This window comes from Crocuta crocuta, unplaced genomic scaffold, assembly GCF_008692635.1.
Source record: "Crocuta crocuta isolate KB4526 unplaced genomic scaffold, BGI_CrCroc_1.0 scaffold31, whole genome shotgun sequence".
NCBI classification, from domain to species: domain Eukaryota; kingdom Metazoa; phylum Chordata; class Mammalia; order Carnivora; family Hyaenidae; genus Crocuta; species Crocuta crocuta.
This window is the reverse complement of record NW_027528362.1, coordinates 1,622,855-1,643,580: the sequence shown is the minus strand read 5'-3', so window position 1 is coordinate 1,643,580 and position 20,726 is coordinate 1,622,855. Positions and strand designations below refer to the sequence as shown.

At 45.5% G+C, this 20,726-nt stretch overlaps 1 protein-coding gene across 3 annotated transcripts in view; it reads right to left on the bottom strand.

Moving 5' to 3' along the window:
• The window catches only part of MBNL2 (muscleblind like splicing regulator 2), a 162,849-nt gene that overhangs the window by 137,048 nt on the left and 5,075 nt on the right, over positions 1-20,726 (bottom strand). Inside the window, exon 2 of one of the 3 annotated variants that reach the window (XM_077753868.1) lies at positions 4,183-4,346. The exons of the other annotated variants lie outside the window; for them this stretch is intronic. The gene's annotated coding sequence lies outside the window, so the exon portion shown is untranslated. The remainder of the gene's footprint in view (positions 1-4,182; positions 4,347-20,726) is intronic. 3 annotated transcript variants of the gene reach the window in all.

The following is a 20,726-nucleotide window of genomic DNA, read 5'->3' as shown; positions in this document are numbered from 1 at the left end:
GCCTGACTAATGAATGAACTAAAAGCATCTAGAGTTCTAAACAATTTTCACACAAGCAATAATACCACTGCCTCAATAACCTCGACACTTTACATTTCAACCCACACAGTAGTAGCCCACTTCAGCCAAGAGGTAAGAGAAACAGGAGAGAAATGATGCCTTCCAAAAAAGCTCTGAGAAGAACTATCGTAACATTCTTCTGGAATTAAAAGCTGTCCCATGGGGCGCCTGGGTGGCTCAGTCAGTTAGGCATCTGACTTTGGCTCGGGTCATGATCTCACGGTCGTGGGTTCGAGCCCCGCGTCGGGCTCTGTGCTGACTGCCAGCTCAGAGCCTGGAGCCTGCTTCAGATTCTTTATCTCCCTCTCTCTCTGACCCTCCCCTGCTCACACTGCCTCTCTCTCTCTCAGAAATAAAACATTAAAAAAAACCCCAAAGATTGGAATAAGAGATAAAGAAGAGCATTACAAAAAAAATAAAATAAAATAAGTAAAAGCTGTCCTAGACCTTAGGAAATAGCTCTTTCTCCTGTCCCTCTTTCCAAGGGAATCAAAAGATAATTCAGAATTTTAAAAATCAAGGTACCGTACCCTTTTCAAGAAAAAAAGTCTCAGCCTGTTCTCTGATGGCTTTTAGTGATTCACATAGAGCCAGTATTCGGGTCCCTGTTCCTGCAAATATTCTTGACCATAAAGAAGCAAATAGAGCTTATTGCGGTCTTTAATGAATTCTCTTTTTAAAGAAACACGGTGAGCAATCGTAGAGCTCTCTTCATGTCTTCATTAAAAGTTTTAATAGTTATTATCATATTATCAGCTGGCACTTATGGAGCATCTTATAGAGTGAATAAGGTGCTTCCAGCATGCAATATCTCAGTAAATTTCAGAAGCAGACAACAGGCACTCAAAAGATTGGTCTGGAGCCTAACAGCCTACAGAATTAGAAAGAATTCCAATTACTAGTTTCATTTGTGAGTCTCCTTAACACTTCTCCCCAAGATTACCAGTGTCAGTCTCATTTTGACCCCATAAGTGATTCAGATTCATGACTGCCTTGTGCTATTTACAGAACAGCAATAAGTATATTAAGAAAATCTACTGGCTTTGCGATAAAGCTGACTGTAACCAGCTCATAAAGCTGCTATCTGTGTCCTTCAGCAGGAAGGAAAACCCCTTCTGGGGTAGCCTGTCCTGTTCTGTGGTTTGGTACAATAGCTCTCTATTTCTTTACAGGGTCAAAAATTCAGCAAAGAAATTAATAAAAAGCCGTCTCAGAGAAAAAAGAAAAAAATAGTTTCTCTCTAGCGCCAACCCCACCCTGCCCCCTCCCACCAAAAGAGAGAGGGGGAATTTTAGAAACAGGGGTTTAGTCACAGCATTTAACTAAAAGCAGACTTCCTCTGGATTAGAACTGCGATGCACATACTGTATAAAATGTCAGGATGATATTCCAGCTTCTTACACACGCTGCTGATTTTATTGTGTACTTTAAGTCCTTATTCTCCTATAAAAATTTACCCTTTCTAGGTTTAGATAATTTTCTAACATAAAAAGTAGGCATTCACTTTTTTTAAAATAAAAATGCAAAGTGGTTTGCAATAAGCATTTGAAGTTCCATAGACGCTCACCACACACACACACACACACACACACACACGGTGTGTGTGTGTGTGTGTGTGTGTGCACACGAGAGAAGAGGGGGAGGGAGAAGGAGAGGGACAGAAATAGTAGTAGTCAATATTTATTGGGGACTCTCAAAATGCTAAAGTTCTAGAATTATTAGTCAGTACTTAAAGTGTCACTGCAAAAGTCCCATTTAAAAGTTAGCCCATGGGGCGCCTGGGTGGCTTAGTCAGTTAAGCGTCCGACTTTCGCTTAGGTCACGATCTCGCGGTTCATGGGTTCGAGCCCCGCGTCGGGCTCTGTGCTGACTGCCAGCTCGGAGCCTGGAGCCTGTTTCAGTCTGTGACTCCCTCTCTCTCTGACCCTCCCCTGCTCACGCTGTCTCTCTCTCTCTCTCTCCTAGAAATAAATAAAACATAAAAAAAAAAGTTAGCCCAAGTGGCTTACGTTTAAATTCCGAACTTCACACAGAAATTTCAGCCCGCTTTAGAAGCAGGTTGCAACTGAAGCTCCATATCGACCTAACAGCTAAACTTCTTAAACCTCATTTTTCATGTCTATAAAATGGGACAATATTCTGTACCTCTCAGGGAACTTGGGAGCATTAACTATAATTTTTTTTAACGTTTTGAAAACAGTTGTCAAGGTGCCTGGAAGAGAGCAAGTGCTTTAAGAGAGCCAGTTCCTTTCCTCTGTGCTGTTTGTTATTTGTTATTTAACTTGGAAATGAAAGAAAATCAGGCTGTTCTGTGTGCCTGGCCCTGAGATTTCAGATTTTTGTTTTAGTGAAGGGGAAAGAAACACCTGTTCACTTTCTTTCCAAAAAATGCAATGACTGTGCTTGAAATTGAAACAAAGTATCAAAATACCATTTCAAAGGGCTCCTTCCTATGTAACAACAGCTTCCCCAACTCCATTCCCCAACTATCACATCCAGAAAGAAGGGTTGTACTTAATTCTGTTCTTTACACTTAGGAAAAGTAAACATGCATTTATATAGCTACATTGACTAAATTCAACTTACTTTCCCTTACTTAGGGTTTAAGTGAATTCAGATAGTTCAACGGCTACCATTCTTGTAGAAAGAACCTTCAACTGTGGATTTTGAAGGTACCTACAAACTGTGTTTCCAGCATCACTGAAGTTACTATTGGTCGTCAGTGTATGCTGGAGATGACTTTGTGACACTACCAATTGGTCGGCACTTTTGAAGGTCCGTCCAAGGGCAGTAAATGGATGCCACTCAGTTGCCCTCTTCCCACCTTGCCGGTCCACAGCAGGCATGACTAATCAATCCTAGCGTTTTCTCCCTAGGAATCTGGACTTGGCACTGGAAAATCTCTCAAAACAAGTTTCCAGGCAGGCAGCCACCACCAACTGATCAGAGTTCCCTTGTGAGCTGAAACCACCCCCAGAGTAGGCTAAAGGTTACCTTTGAATTACTTATGAAAAAAGGGGGCAGAAGGGGTGTGTGCTTGCTGAATAAATTAATAGACTTAACATCATTCTAATGGGATTATTTACCCTACTTATGAGACCAAACTTCTCAGGCATTTCATTACCATTCATTTAGATATAAATACCTGTAATACTACTTATAAATCATTCTTATCTCTTCATTAATAAGAACTTCTTAAGAGCCATTATGAGAAATACTCTTGGCCAGTATGAATTGCCACATGTTGGTATAATTAATAAAAGTGTACATCTTTAGGCAGAGCCGATAATTCAGGCTCTTTAGTAATTACACTGGAAGGGAGTTTTATTATATTTCAATTTCATTTTCTATAGTAGTGGTACATGGACGCCCACCCCAGTGCAGACCTGGGGTGTCTTTCACCCAGATAAGCCTCTGTTTTTGTGGGCAGTGTAAAGATGTACCCAGAACTGATTTCTTCAAAACAAGCACCCGTGAAACAAACGTCTGATTCTTCGGCCAGCGTGCATCAGCAGCAAAACAAACAGGCCATTATATGTGTGGCAAAGAATGAGATCGCAAAGTTAATGAGGAACGGGGCACATTATCAGCTGGTCTGCACTGTAAAACAATGGCACAAAAGGGCTGTTAATACACGAAAAAGCCAAAGTTTCATGGTTCTCAGTGAACTTCAATGGTTCGCGGGACCATCCTAAACATAAGTTGACTTGTCTCTATTCGTTCCTAAATTTTTCTTAGCTTTCCTGATCATGATCTGCTCAGCAGTGTTACTGGGCACAGGTCCCCTTTCCCCTGTGTATCCCTCAATCTGCTTGGAAATTACAGTCCGTGTTTACTCAGGAGAGCTAAAAAAAAAAAAGAAAAAAAAGTCCTGCGGGCAAACTTCAATTCATTACAAAGATCTTACACAAGTGGGATTTTCCTTGGGGCATGTGGTAATATTTGAAACAAACTGAACACAACTAAATAATCACATTGGAATTTTACAGGCATTTCTATGACCTAATCCTGTAAATCAGCCTTTAAACTATGAGGAATTTTGAAACCGCCATGATCCAATGTCATGTGAGATGCATTGTATTTTTATTTCGTCATTCTTAGCCAGAGGGGAGGGCAACTTACTATCCAGGCCGTGGCCAAGAGAAGGGTGTGGTTCTCTTTCTTGCCTTTTTGATGCTGTGGGAGACAGAGATGTAAAGAGAGCAGGCAGGGATCTTCCAGAAGTTTGTACTCGACCTTTTTTTTTCTTGTTGCTTCTGATGAATGATAACAAAACAAGATCTATGCTGGAGGATAAAAAAAATCTCCTTAAATATCCAGCCTGAGCCACGCTGAATAACATCGTTTTGTTTCCGTGCATACACATTATGCTGTTTGCTGGCAAACTAAATCTTAATTCGTGTGTTTTTCCCGTGAAGGGTAGGGAGGAAAAAAGAAAAAAAAGAAAAAGAAAAAGAAAAAAAAACCAACAGAAAACAAAAAAGAAAACAAAAAAAAGCTCTAACTGCCTATTACTTTTAGTTTATAGATGAGACTTGATAAGCCCCAGAAGCCACTAATTAGAAGGAACATGCTAATTAGAAGGAGATTGTGACACCCTTTCCCCCCTTCTTTGCTTGCTGTTGTTTGGTGCGTCTCTGCTGCCCAGAGAGCCACTCCGACCCACCCCCCACCCCCACTCTAGTCCTTAGGTCCTTGGAGCCAATCTTGTTGCCGTGGTATGTCACCAGAACATGATTTAAGGACGTTAATTTTTCATCCTCCGGAATCCACTGAAAATCCATCCACCTAAACCGCAGTGGAACCCGAGGTGTTGAAGAAGCACAGTCTTGAGGGCTTTCTCTCCTGCCTTCACCGCGCACACCGGCCACTGGCCACTGTCGCGGACAGTCACGGGGGTGGGGGGGGTGACGGAGGGAGGGCGCCTGAAGCCTACCTAGCTCTGGGGGTTGAGGCAGAGGCAGGAGGGGAGAGAGCACGACGGAGGCTCCTTCCCAGGGGGAACATCACCGGGCCCCGTGTCCAGCGAGGAGCCCTACTTGGTCCTGCACTTTGCCTTCTGGGGGCCCCGCTTTCAGAGATGATGTCACTCAAAAGGACTCCATGATACATGCCCCTTACAGTAGCATCCCCACAAAGCCAAGCTCAACTGTACTCAAACTGTCAATCAGGCAACACAAGGAGAAAAAATAAAACCCACAAGTCCTGCTCATATCAAGCTTTTTAACAATGCATAGGAGCCCCTCCCCCGCCCTCCCCCCAGGGGCTCGGTGGTGCCAGGGACATTCCCATTTCTTATGATGTTTACTGAAGTGAATGCCCTTCTTCTAGACCCTAAAGTCTTTGGGGACTGGAGACATCATGCCTGTTTCTGCGTTCCCCATGAGGCACCAGGCAGCACCAGGCTGTACCCTAGAGGATCTAAAGCTCATGGCCAGGACTGTATTTTGGAGAGAAGATGGCAGGTAGCAAGACTGGCAATGCCACCATTGTCTAGCTGAGGTGCCTGCATGTAAATCCGTCTTGAGTCCATCAAGGAGCCTCATCCCAGTTGGCCGGGCCCACCCCAGGAAGCCAAAAAAAGAAGTGGGTCTGAGCCTCAGCTAGCTGATGGAGGCTGAAGAATGAAGGCGATTTACCCAGAAAAGAGATCTGAACATTTGAGCCAAGTGCCTGCTCCCCACTTTCTCCTAGATCCACACACCCTAAAGCACAAACAATAACATAAGGAATCGCCTTTCGGATCCCCTAGGACAACATCTTGTAAGAGAAGTTTCTAGAAGTCTAAGAATGTAGGTAGTTGTGTTAAAATCCTGCCCATTTCACTGCAGCCAACTCTGGGTGGAGGAAGACACTCTCCAGGTTGCGGGAACACAGGCCCAGCCTTTCCTTGTGGCTCCAGGAGGCATCGGAAATGTCCGGAATCAGGCAATTTCCTTTCTGTGGACCTCATGTGTGCACACAATGCGAGCTCATTTCCTCCTATTGGCTTTTGTTTGAACAGTTTCCTCTGATACGGGATGTCTTCCGCTCTCCTTGGCTGTTACCTAAATCCAGGCATCCTTCTCAATTCAAGACCCACTCCAAAGGGAACTCGGCCCAGTTGGCCAAAGTCTTTTGGCCTCTCCGTCCCTCCTGCCTTAGATTAATCATTAAGTGTCTGGGGCCCCCAATACCAACAAGGTTAGCCTCAGGGGTCCCCACTGGCTTCGCAGTGAGCGCCTGTGTGCATGTGTGCACACGTGTGTCCTCACTCCTCACTGCGCTGGCTAGCTACCAATCAACTTTGTTTTGCTTCCTTTACAGAGCATCAGTGTACCAGCAAACGGCTGGATTGTAATCAATGCTTTCTGAATGGAGGGAATGAGCATTTTGAAAATGATTCACAATGGTTTTGAAGATTTGCAGATATCCCTTGATTTGGAAGCATTTAGAAATCTTTCTCAACTGCAAGCTGAAACGGAGACTTTTCTATCCCAGAGTATCATAAATGTCTTTTTGTACTCCTTCCTCTATTTTTGAATTTCTTTTTCCCTTTCCTGTCCTTATTTCTCCCTGTGTGCCTATCAAATAAATGGACTCCGTACCGTACTTCTTCCCTCTGTATTTGTGTGTGTGACCTAAATCTCATGACCCGGAGCACCAGCGAGCACCTAACTTGTGAAAATACCTCTGCTGTCGAAAGGGTTCTTGTGGGGGGAAAAAAGGACATGCCATATTGTCTTCCAGCGTGGGCCACTGGGTCACTACGTCCAGGAAGGAAGGAGCCCATGGTTGCAGGAAACACCTTGGAGCAATCCTTGCTTATTTATTCTCCAAGCAACAAAGGGCCAACCTTTCTCCAGGGACCAGAAGGCCAGGATGGACTCGCAGATGTCAGGAGGGTTTCTTGGCCTCAGAGGAAATCCATTCATTTCTTCATTCATTTCCAAAAGTTTAAGTTCAGGAGTTTGGTCCCAATGTGAGCTGGTTACCATCTGCTTGAATGACCTAAAAACAGCCTAGTGGGGACAGAATCAATTTTATACGGGCCAAAACAGCTCAAGGCACGGGCTATCATGGAGCTGGGTCAAGTGTTCCATTTTCACACATGCACGGTGTGCAGCTTTGCAAACGTGGCCTGGGCCTCCTGTTGCCAAAAGCGATTGCACTCCTCTGGTCTAGTGTTAGCGCGCCTTACTGTCTTCCCATCCCTACCAAATGTAAGCGGGCCCAAAGGTCTGCCATAAAATTATTTTGAAGAATAGCCTTCTTGCGTTTTGTGGCAAAACCAGTAACGTCTTTGTGAGCGAGAACAAGACTCTAAGAAGTTGCAGAAACAGTCACGCTGGAGTCACTGCTCCTTCTGGAACTGTCCAGAGGGTCTGCAGTGTTAACTGGGGACCATTTCCCAGTAGCTTCATGTTTGCTCAAAGGAATGCAGCCAAAATTATGTGTTGAGTGTTTACTCTATGCAGGATAGAAAGTTCTTGGCATAGGCGATCCCCTTTCATCCTAATCATCACCCAGAGGAGTATTATTAAGTACAGTTTTTTAAAAGTTGAGATTCAAGTCCACATTAAAATGTGCCTGAAATAGCGCATCTAGTCTGTGGCACAGCCGGAATTTGGATGCAGGGTGTAAATGGTCTCTTTGACCCCTGTGCTCCGAGGTCTATTAATCATTGGTGTTCAAATCCCTCTTCCTGGGCCCTGTGCCACACATCCCCAGGGAGAACCTCGGTGCTGCGGCCTAGCAGTCTGTCACCTGGTTTTTAAACAAGCTTCCCGAGGGTTTGTGCAGCCAATGGAACCAGCGTTTGGAGTAACTGGTAAAGGCTTTGAAATGGGTTGGGAAGGAAAACACAACTTCTTTCTTCTCCAGGAGCTGGAGTTGGGTGGAGCAGAGAAGGTAGTAGAGAAGTATGACCTTGTCCCAGTGGCTGCAGGAGCTCATTCTGGCCTCGACTGTGGGCCTGCCTGTCTTTCACTCAGCTTTCAAGTGGCCTCAAGGGTAAATAAATAGGTCAATCCATTCTGTGAGATGTGCTGGACACGTTGTGCAGTGAACATCGCCGGAAGTATCTGTCCTTTAGCAATTAAGCAACTAAAACGTACTGTAAAAGTTTAGGTGCTCCGGATCCTTCCTCCGTTTATGCACTTTGCTCTACGTCTCTGACTGCCCATTGCCTTCATCAACCAACTACTCTGAGGCTTAAATGCAAAAAAGAACCCTTGGCCAAAGGGACTGGAGTTTAGCTGGCCTCTCTTCAGTACTAAAGTACGGCTACACGGGGGCGCCTGGGTGGCTTAGTCGGTTNGAAAAAAAATTAAAGTACGGCTACACGGATGTGTGTACAGTCTTCTGGGGGAAGAATGCATACTCTCTTCATCTGTAATAGAAACTTCTTGGTGTGTTTGGGTGGATGATGGACTGTGGGTTTCCATAAGTTTGACTAGCAGCTAATAATCATCTATATGAATGCCTGTCTCCGTATTAAAACACTTCAATCATTCCACGGCATTCCATGCACGTTTGGTGAACATCTACTACCTACCAGGTTCAAGTTTAAAATGCATGGCGTAGTGGGATGATAAGGAGACTTTTTAATATGTGGCATCTATACTGGCAGGTTGCTACTCAGGGGAAGAGTGCCAGGCCTGGGATTATCTTTTTGCTGACCCCCCCAAAAAATGAGGGAAAAGAGCTAAGGAAAATGATAAAAAGACAGAACAACAACAAAAAACTTTGGTGTAACACTTTGGAAGGAAGCCCCAGTCAAACAGGTGCCCTATTACAGAGAAGCCTGCAACAAGGTAAAGCCTATCTCTTACTAATAACCGGGATCAATACGGTATGTCGGCAACCCCACTATACTTTGAATAGGGCAGGATACATTTCAAGGCAAAGGCTTCTGGGAGTCTCCCTGGAGAAGCATTTGGTCCTCAACTTACACCTTCCTTCCAGTTTATTGGATGCTTTTCACCTTTCCTGTTATAGCAGAATCAGACCTGTTCCTATAAATTTTCAAAACCCAGCTGGTTTCGTCTCATCCACTGCTCTGCCATCCCAGCCAATCTCCCCTCAATCCCACACCGTCTCATCTTAGCCCTGATTCCTCTCCACTTCCCTCCATCATCCCTTTGATTGCTTTAAATATTCCACTTCCTCTGAATGATTTCACCTCCACTGCCCTGGCACCTTGCCTTTCAGCCTCCCCGCCGCCACTCTCCAGCTGTCTCCCAAAGGTCAGAGTGCCGTCTTAACGTCCGCACGCCAGCGTGCCAGGCTGAGTCCTCATCTTCACTGAACTCTCTTTCCCATTAGCACTTGGTTTTAGGAAAACCGAACACGCACCCGTATTACATCACCCGCCCACGTTATTTCTAGGACACGGTGAACAGCATGATTGCTCCGCACAGATCCAAGGGCACTGAGAGACGCCCTGAAGCCCGCACACCTGTCCCAAGAACACCTGCCGTCTCTGCAAGACTCTGCTTTCAGCTTGCACGCCACTGGGAGTGTGTGCCTGGGAAATCCCCTGAAATGTAAGCTCTCTCCAGTGCTGTGCCATCTTTTCTAGTTCTCAGAGGGAAGCCCTCAGCCATCTCAAACTCCTTTACGACTTCAAATTCCACTCCTCTGTGGATGAGTCCCAAACGGACTCTCTACAGAAGCCCAGACCTACAGTTCCACGAGAACATTCCACCTTCAAACTTCCAGCAACCACAACCAAGCTCATATCTTCCCCCACCTTCCTGCGTGTTTCTGTCCCCGGCGTCAGGAATGTTTCCGTCACTGAAGTTCATGGTCTCTAGGTCATCCGGGACTTCCCTCCCTTTCCCTTGGCATCCAAGAGTCCTGGCCCCGGCACCTTGGAGGCCGCTCCTGCATGAGCACATGGCCCCTGCTGGATCCTTGTCACCTGCTCTCTCCCCCATGACTTCCTGGGTGCCTGCAGCTCTCAGCTCTAAGCTGTACTCACAGAACTGTCTCCCCAACAATGTCTGATGCCTTCCCCCCTCCCCCACTCACCAGCTCACAAACATTTGGGGGCTCTCTGCTGCACTTGGAATAAAGCTCAAAATCCAAAGTTTGGCATTCAGCGTCCTCCATAATCGGGGTGTAATCATGCCAAACATTTTAGCTGTGCTCCCACGAATATTCTCTAGCCTCTGTCCTACCTTCCAGAGAAACCTGCATGGGTGCCTGCCTTCAGAGGCCATGTCAGAGGCTGCCTCCTCCGAGAAGACTTCCCTGCTTCACCCGGACAGCAGGAGTCTACTGACAAGGAACCTTATACCTCCCTTGTGGTAGGGATTACCTTCACCATTGCGGTTTATTGATACATCTTATCTGTCATAGCAGAACACAAATTCCACGACAGGAAAACAAATGAGGAGAATTTAAGATGTCTTTCCTCAACCTTTCACGTGGTACTTTTTTTTTTCCCCCTCTCTGCAAACTTTTCTGTTGCCAAGAAAACTTCACTAAGTAGAATGCATTTGCCCTGGCAGACCAGGTAAAGATTAAGTACACAATGATCGGCTTGTTGACACAGGGCTTTCACTGTGTGCAGGGCACTTCCGGTATCTTGTGGCCCCAAATCTAAACAAAAATCCTGAAACACGACATGACCACCTTGATCAATTGGGCCAACCAGGAGATCAAAGTTCCAAGTGACTCACGACTTTTGTTCATCCTAAGTGGGGGAAGCCAGGATTCAAATCCCTGTGGATGACCCGCAAGCTTTACATTCTTGCCATCCTTAGTCACTCTTAGTTAGTTTTTGAGGCCAGCACCCCCTTGACTTTTATGCACTCCCACAAATCTAGGGTCACACGGTGAGAAAGGGCAGAGGGTGTGGTCATCGGCGGCCCTCACATGGTTCCTTCCCTCCGCTAGTCTCGTTCGCCAAATAGGATTTAAAAAAGAACCCCAAAACACTTTAAACACAACTTGCATGTGTTTGTAAAACATAAAACAGAAGCACAGAGAGGGAGAGAAAAGGACGTGCCTTGTAAACCGTCACAAAGTGGCATTATTATTATTGTTATTATTTAAGATCAATGATCTCCTTTTTTTTTTCCAGAGTGTTTTGGTTTTTTATAGTAATTTTTTTAATGTTTTATTTATTTCTGAGAGAGAGAGAGAGACAGCGTGAGCAGGGGAGGGTCAGAGAGAGAGGGAGACACAGAATGTGAGGCAGGCTCCAGGCTCTGAGCTGTCAGCACAGAGCCTGACACGGGGCTCGAACCCATGAACTGTGAGATCATGACCTGAGCCAAAGTCGGATGCTCAACTGAGTGAGCCACCCAGGCGCCCCAATGATCTCCTTTTCAAGTCTGAATGTGAAGCATTAACATCCCCTTGGCCCCGATGCGATGATGGTGCTGATGATGGTGCTTCAGGGACCTCCTATCAGTGGGAACAGAGCCCAGGAAGAGGGGGGGAGGGGACGGGGCTGCAGTGAGGAAAGGATACGGTCCCTTACGAAGCGCTTCCCTTTATCTTACAACAGACAGTGCCAGGTAGCCAGCTACACTTTTAAACATTTGATTAAAAACAGAAAGATCACACATCCGAAGTGTCCGGTGCCTGGATTTTCACAAAGTGAACACATCTGTGTGACCCACCCCCAGACGGAGAAATAACGTATTAGCAGGACCCTGAAAGCCCCTCTTGCCAAAGGGTGACCCCTGTCTTGAACTAGCTACTACATCTCACTAGCTGGCTACATCTTAAATTAACCCTCTGACTCTTGTGGTCAGGGCAGCAGTGTGTTCTTTGAGAAGCCCTGTCTGGCAGCAATTGCCATTTCAAAGCAGGAAAAAAAAAATGTGTGTGTGAGTGTGTGTGTGAGAGAAAGAAAGAGAGAGAGAGAGAGAGAGAGTAATTTTGTGTGTAGGAGAAAAGTGTTTCTAATTTTCAATCCTGAAAATGCGAGGGAAAGAAGGAAGATGGGAAGAAGGGAAATAAGTCAGGAAATGCAGTCCCTCTCTGTGTCCCCCATTAGAAGCTGAAAGGCTCCGGCGACATGCCATTTTGAGAAAGAAGCCGAGAGAACAGCCCTTCTCTACCTGACTCAGCCTTGGCCGGAGCAGGTCGGCTCCTCTGCCTGTACCCTTCAAATACGTGGCTAGGTCGACCGTGATTATTTGATAGCACAGTGTTCACTAGAAGACTGATATTCTGTGGAACATATGGTTTTGATTTTGGGTTTTGATTTTTTTTCTTTTTTCCTGTTTTTAGCCAGTGAGCAAGCTGGAGAGTGTCACAAACCTAACTCCAGAATGTGCTGGGATCTGCCAAACTGTAAAGGGAAACTACCTCCCGAGCCCATGTCCCTCCCGCGTTCGCAGCTCTGGGGTGGGGGTGCGGGGGAGACACAGACGGCCAGAATGGAACTGCCCTGACCAGATCTAAGACAAGGACTCAGTACTGTTGACAGAACACAGAGCCCGTATCGGGGCTTCCCACGACTCTCTGTGCTAATTGTCAGGCTGCAAGGAAGAGATCAGAACATCAAATAAAAATCCACAGGCGCACGACCATTAACTCAAGACCCAACATGTATCTGGCTAAGGAGACGACTGCTAACTCCGGCTTCCACCATGTTTTAAATGGCAACATTCGCCAACTTCCCATCTCGGGTTATTGACTGGCAATGTCTCCGAAAATAAGCCCTCCTCTCCATTTCTTTTCCTGATCAATTATTTAGCATGGTCCGGGTGATGCAACATAAATCTTACCCCGAGGGGGGAAAAATTTATGCTCCCTCGTGGTCAGCTAGAAAATTTGTAGTTTTGATTAAAAAGGCAAAATTTCAGCCTGGAAGAGAGTGCTGCCTGGGTTTACGGACATTAGTAAAACTAGTAGTAAAGAAGGGAGGGGTGGGGGAGGCAGAATAGAGGCCTGGGGATCTTTAGGTTAAATATCAACCTGGGAATTTTCCTAAGAAAATCTGGAAGGCTTTTCTCAACTCGAGTTTGAGAGCCCTTGAACGGGCTTTTTCTCGATGAAAACCTGGCCAGCTAGTCGGGGAAACTGTTGACCAGCTCTTCCTTTGTTTGCTCAGCTCAGGGTGTCCCTGGGTAGGCCCCGGGCGGAACTGAGGGTGAAAATCCTTCCTGCTTTCTCCCTGTCTAAGGAGGACAGGTTAGTGCAGCTCGCTGTTGACTGGAGCTGGGATTAATTAGTTCCTTTGGTGACCTTGGCATCTACTGATGGCGGCGTGTGCCTCTGAGCTGCAGAGGACGCTGCTGAGCGACAGGAATTCAGAAGGACCAAGCACCGCGGCTGAAACGATCACCATTTTGTTGAGTCTCCAACCGAAACAACGCAACAAAAGTATACCCCAAACACCTGCTTTATCTCTAAAAACTGCTTTAGTGTGGGTATTCAAATTGTGTGGATTATCTGTGTCTGTAGATACACTAATCTAGGTCTGTTGCTGTGCGTATGTATATTAATGTATATATCTGGGTATGTGTATTAATCTAAATACATAATATCTGTTAACCCAAATCTCTAACTTTATCTGTATATATAAAAATTGATCTATAACTATCTACATATATTAATCTAAATTCGTGTCTACGTACCTCATCTGTTTATGTACATTAATGTCTATCTCTACCTGTCTACATATATATATCCATCTAAGTCAATCTATCTATCAGTCGTCCTATGGGCGGTTTTGCAAGTCAATGCCCAGCACCTTGCCACGTATTTCCAAAAGTGTCTATAGCCTCTTCTTGGGACTGATGGCGATCTTTAAGCATTCCACGCCATTGGGGAAGATGTCTGACCCTCCTCACTTTACCTGCACGGAGCTGAGAAAACATGGCGCCCCAACCCTTTCTCTATCACAGCTGGTTCAAGGTTGAAGTAGGATAGCCATTTGGGTCAAGAGAGAAACTCAGAGTGACGCAAGAGAGACTCGGAGCGTGTTAAGTTGGATAAATACAAGTATCACATACTAAATAAGGGGGATGCCAGCTGCTCCTATCAGAGGTAGCCTGACTGCCATCTTTCAATGTATGAAGAGACCCACCCACCACACAAGCCTCTGCGTCACTCGAAGGCCCCAGACGAGGGCTGGGGAGCGAAGGTCACCGGAGTCACGTACCAGCTCAGCACAAGGATGAATTTTACAACAGAATGTTATAGTTCGTAAGCCTTCTGGGGCAGTGATTGTCCAGTTGATAGAGAGGAAAAGCAGCCTTGAGAACCTGCTGTCAGGGCTGGGGTAGCGGGTAGACATGAATCGTGCTAGATAATTCCCCCAGTCCCTTCCAATTTGCGATTCCCTCTGAGCTGCACCTTATGTTTGGAGGTTTTGTAAGTTGGGGGGATCTTGGGAGGAGGGGCTTTTAGAATCTCGTGTGTGTGAGGGGCCCCTCCTCGGGCCCCAAGGCATCTCCCCAAACCCCACAGCCCCGACACCGGAGCATCAGTGGAACAGGGAGGTGCAGGTGAGCAGTGGGTCACGGGGAGTAAGGAGTTAAGGAGACCGAAGTTCTCGGTGGGTCCCTGCAGCCCCAGAGGCAGCTGGTTCCCTTTGATCCTGACTCTTAATTGCAGCCTACTTGCAAACAGGGAACTTTAAAGAAAAGAAACAGGGAAACTCTAGAGATAGGGTTTGTTTTGTTTCCTGAGGGGATGGTCTTTGTGGTGGCTGCCGGAAGCTGATGCTTTAGGGTCCAAAGGATGGGCTTCCTAAGGGGGCAAATAAATAGACCCTTCTATCAGCTAAGAGCCAGGCGTGAGCGGAACCCCAGGAGCAGTGGGCACCTATGTGTGCCCGTTAGCAGGGGTGCCAGGAAGAGACGCCTCAGCAGAGAGAAGAGCAAGAGAAAAGACACCACGGCCTATAGCTCAGGAGCAGGCCAAGCCAGAAACAGGACGGCCAGTAGACACACTAGAAACAAGCACCACAGGCCTCGGCAGGGATGGGAGATGCGCGTGTGAGAGAAGAGGGAAGGCGGGGACCAAGGAAAGCAGTCTCTAAGAACTTTTATAGAGCTCAGCAAAGCCACAATACAACACATCTCACTCTGGTACACGCCCCACAGCCGATAATGGGCTTCTACATATGTTATCTATTTAAGGTATCAAGAAGTTGACATCTTTAGGTCTTTAAGCTTCTTACACACACACACACACACACACACACACACACACGCGTGAGATTCAAGAGTAAAGAAAAGGCCAACTACGGAGAGAAGGCTCTGGCCATCCCTGGCGATTTATCAGGTCCGTTTGGGAGGGGGAGCTCCCGGCTGAAAGTGAACTTGTGCCAGAACACTAAGGCGGTGATTGCTTGTTGGTGTTGTGTCTTACACACAAGCGTAAGTGTCGTGAATTTGGCTGGCAGTGTGTGCAAATGTAAGACACGTTTTTCTAAAGCAAACCCCCAAGGAAGCACCGTTGGAAAAGGGGGTGCTTGGAGACCACCGACTGGGGTTTCACCTCTCGCTCTGTCGCTTGTGTGTGGCGTGACCCTGGCAAGTAACTTGGCTCCCGGGACTTTATTTTCTTCATAAAAATGCTTCACTGGGTCAATGTCCACAAAGCTCTCAGCAGAGGGCTTGGCATATAGTAGGCACTCAATAAACTCAACCGACATGTGTTTCCCTTCATTCCTAAAAGGCTACTGGTAAATTAAAAACGCATGAAAACACTAGCCATCTGTGTGTGAACTAAAACGGCATCTGGGCAGGGAAGACTTCCTCCAAATCAGTTTAGCTAGACTCTTGGTCCAGGAAAGAGGGGCCACGTGCGGATGGGCAGGAAAATGAAGCATTCTAGGGAGGAAAGACGGATGGACACAAAAGAAGTGTTAAGACTTGTAACAAGATACAAAGCTGTCCACAACCAGGCCTGGACAGTTCACCTCAGCTACCACCATAGACAGCTACCATTTCTAACACTGTCTTCACTTCTATCGCAAAATATTAAAAGTAGCATTTTTAGGGGCGCCTGAGTGGCTCAGTCAGTTGAGCATCCAACTTCGGCTCAGGTCATGGTCTCACAGTTCGTGGGTTCGAGCCCCACGTCAGGTTCTGTGCTGAATGCTTGCTCAGAGCCTGGAGCCTGTTTTGGATTCTGTATCTCCTCTTTCTGCCCCTCCCCAGCTCATGCTCTGTCTCACTCTGTCTTTTCTCAAAAATAAATAAATGTAAAAAAATTTTTTAAGTAGCATTTTTTTAAATGTTTTATTTATTTCTAGAAGAGAGAGAGAGAGAGACAGCGTGAGCAGGGGAGGGTCAGAGAGAGAGAAGGAGTCACAGACTGAAACAGGCTCCAGGCTCTGAGCTGGCAGTCAGCACAGAGCCCGACGCGGGGCCCGAACCCTCGAACCGCGAGATCGTGACCTAAGCGAAAGTCGGACGCTTAACCGACTAAGCCACCCAGGCGCCCCTAAGTAGCATTTTTAAACAAATGCAATTTTAATTGCCTTAAACACTTCCTCTCTATTCTTCGTATTCTTTGGAGAGAATGAAAGGAGAATGGCATTATCTCCACCGTGAAGGGAGATGATGAGTATGTCAGAGTTCCCCCAACTAATCCAGTAAGGGTGTGAGGACTGGAGAGGCCATGTAGGACTCCCAGGCTCCACTTCTGACCCATGTCCAGAGGAAAAGACGAGTCTGAGGTTGAGTTTGAATATATAGATTTCACAGGGAAAAAAGGTATCTCTGGAAGAGATACGTAAATACACTAGCCCTCCCTGAAGGTGGTGATCAAATCTCTCGTGGGAACTGGGAAGATCTTTGTCCAGAGAGAAAACTGCCATCACGAGCATGGGAAGACATCCACAGACCAACTGTCTGTAGCCACAAAACTCCTGGAAATAGCTCAAGTCCCTGCCTTTCACCCTTGACCACAGAGGCCTTGGGGCAAGGCCCATGGCATAAGCCAGTTCAACTTCACCCCACTCCGAGCCTGAGCCGATGGAAAGGCTTACTGCGTCGAGGAGGTAGGTCCTGGCTCCCAGCGCTACAGAGCACTCCTTTAACACCATGCCAGATGCAGTGGTCTGCCGCCATCTACATTTATGCTAGCAAAGCTGCCGCTGTGTTCTAGAGCTTTGCCGGCGAGCAGCGTGTTCATCATCTGGGAGCTTGTTAGAAATGCAGAATCTTGGGCCCCACTCCAAATCTACTGAATCAGAATCTACATTTTTAATAAGATTCCCGGGTGACTCCCTATGCACGTGGGAACCTGAGACGTGTTGCTATGGTTTACATATTGTAGGATCTGGTGTGAGGACCACACATATCGTAGGATCTGGTGTGAGGACCACACATATCGTAGGATCTGGTGTGAGGACCACACATATTGTAGGATCTGGTATGAGGACACAACCATTTGCCTACTTTGAGTGCTTTTCTCATTTTCTTGAGCAGTCCTGACGGCTGAGTTCAGCAGAGACCTGCTGGATTCAAGAATAAACAGTCCTCTGGGTCTGTGAGAATAGGATAATCAGTGTCCAGGGAAATCTCCAATCACTCTGGAATTAACGTTCTAACCAATGACACCATCCCAAAAGGTGTATTTCAAGATACAGATGCTGAAGTCTTGATAATTGCTGGTTTTAAGTGTTTTCTTGTGGTTATTACTGAAAACCTATTTTTTTAAAAGTCAACTGTATATATGAAAAATACAGCTAGGAAGATCTCCTTATCCTTCCCATACTCTGTGACTCTCACCATTACACTGAACCAATATCTGCCTTCAAGAGGGCCATGGCTTGAGCACTCATTCCAGAGACAGTAAACCATGGGCAGTAGGATAATGCAGTGTGGGAAGCTGCACTGTCATCCCATGGACAGAGACTGTGGTATGGTGTTTACGAGTCTTGGAACTCATTTTTTGGTGGACAATTCTGCCCCTGGGTATTTATTTTCCTGACTCTTTGCTAGCATTTCTTCTCTTCTAGGCCTCCGGCAGACTTCCTCCAAGGCTCATTATGGTCATCTGCCTGTCTCCATTTATAGTCCCTTTGTCTTGGAGGCTGTCAACATCCTTGGCTTTGATTATGATTTCAACACAGGTATGTCTCTCTCAATTTACATCTGAAGCCCCGCATCTAAGCTGGTCTCTATTCCCACACTGTCAGCTGTCTATGGGATATCCCACTTGGGATATCCATTAGCTAAAACACCAAGACCAGAACTCAACACTCATCATCTCCTTCCATTCCACCACCCCACTCCTACTGACTGGTTCCTTTCCCCACCCACCCCTATTTTCTGTTAGGGTTCCATTGATATTTTTCCTGATAAAAAGCCCAGTGTCATTTTGGCTCTTACAAACCCTCACTAGTTTCCATTATTTTCTCTTCAAGACACCTTTTGGATTTGCCCTTTCCCTTCTATCCTCACAATGCAGTTCTAAGCCAACTTTCCCCCACCTCATAAGAATATTGCAAACGATTTTCTTTTTTTGCCAGTGGCATTGTTTGTTACAAATTTTCAAATCTCTAACCCCATCTTACAAGTTGTAATTGAACATTTTAAAACATTAGATATGAAAAGTAACAAAATTAAACGCCTCCTCATAGCCCTTCTGACTTCCCCACGTTCTAACCCTATTTCCTCCTGCTCCCCAACATTTAATCGCTGCTCTCCGAAGACAAGTCTCCGCACTGGCCCCTACATCACCCCATGCTGTTTCCCCCTCTGGAGGTGGCTTTCTTTTCTCTAATTCTGACTACTGTCCTCTCCAAACTTTGTTGAACATATACCCCTATCAGAAAAATATTTTTGGGCAGGAAGAACTGTCATAGGGTTGTTACTTATTTATAAATGTTATACTTGCATAACAACACTAATATGTTACATACATTATCAAACATATATGAAAATCGACATTTTAAAAGGATGAGCTAAATAATGTATAAGGTGCAAGTTCAGCTATTCCTTACCTAGTGAACCATCTTGCCCTAGGCTGGGTGTAGACCTCCCACTTTAGAGGCACTGATCTGGACAAAATATATCCATTCAGAGCTACAGGAAGCACCCTCTTCCTTCTATAAAGTTATCTACTACTCCAGCCCAAACAAACTTCTGTTTGCTTGAACAACCAGAGCATTTAAAATTACAAGCAGTAAATCATTAGTATAATATATGCTTCACCAATACTTTTTAGTTGATTAATTGAAGCCTGCATCTAGGATACCAGAATTTATAGATTTTTAAAATAACTCCATATCTTAATTAAAAACATTAGTGTCTTTCCAAAATTGCCTGGGTTGGGCTCTATCCGCCATGCAACATCCATTACGAGAAAACTCCAAGTCAGACAGCAATGTGACTTCATTTAAAGACTTTTATCTCATTGACTATCAGATAGTGCACAGACTCCCATAGTTCTGAGGACTAGTTTTTTTTTTGTTTTTTTTTTTTTGCTTTTTGGCTACTGGGGGAAAAAATCTTACAACACATTGGTTAACCTCACTCAAGTCCAGTTTTTGTTTAAATTATGAAACAGGAACGAAAAGGGAATTTTGTGGCCATTAAAGAGATGATAAAAACTGAAGTGATATATACCTGTAAGATATCACTATTATGATTACTACACCTAGCACTCTGGCATTATAATATAACTATATCGGGTATATCTGGGTTTTCTAAAAACAATTGCCCTCCTACCTCCACCTTTTTTTTTTCTGCAAATCAATGAGTTTTCTTTTCTCATTTTTATTTGCTCAGCTGAAAACACAGTGCTGCCTGCCCTATCAGGGTCTGACTTTAAATACTGGCACCACCCAGTAATCGCTGGGGGTCATGGGTGGGTTACTGAGCCTCTGGGAACCTCTCTTGTTCTGTGCACCAACATTAACTTTGCGGGGATAACATTAGGACTGTTATACTCTTCAAAGGCTCAAATTATATGAGATAAGTTGTAAAACATTAATTTCTCCCTCACCCCTTCAGCAGGCTTAAACATTGGGCATCTCATCATGTACAATGAGATGCTCTCACAGGCAAATGGAACACTTTGAATTTTGTTTTTTCCCAGGTGTGCAGGAAATTTACAACCACTAATGAACTTAATGTTCTAGAAGCTCCCTGCCATCCATAGCCAAACCCACGTTGCTACTATGTGGCTAGGCTGGTCCACAAACCCAGTATAGATTTTGTGCCCTGACGCCTTCTAAACAGTCCAAGCTGAGAGAGCAAAGCCAATCTCTTCTTGCTCTGCCTCGGCAGCTAGGCTGCCTACGGTACTAGTTATAAGGAGTTGTCCAAGAAAGTTTTTGGGGACAGGAGATAGTGACATGTGTACATGTACCAGGGACACTTAGAAGTTTTTCCTGCTCTTCAAAGTTCAAGTCAACAATCTGCAGACAAAAATAAATGAATAAAAGGTCTTTTTTTCTTTTTAAGTCCAGTTTATAACTCATCTCTTCCAGGAGCTTTACCTAGTGCTGTAATTTTAGGCTCCTAGTTTTTAAAACCCTCTTTTTAAACTATTAATTGTGATAATGTCTGTGAAAGCCCTCTGTGAAGTATAAGAAACTATACATATGTTAATTATCCTTCAGAAGACATTTGTGTGCTGACCTATTCTTATCTTGTTTGTAAGTATCTTGTTCCCCAGCGATTGTGGATTGCAAGTGCTTAAGACCCAGGACCTGCAGCGGGGGTTCCTTGCCTCCTCCCTCTCCTCTGGGG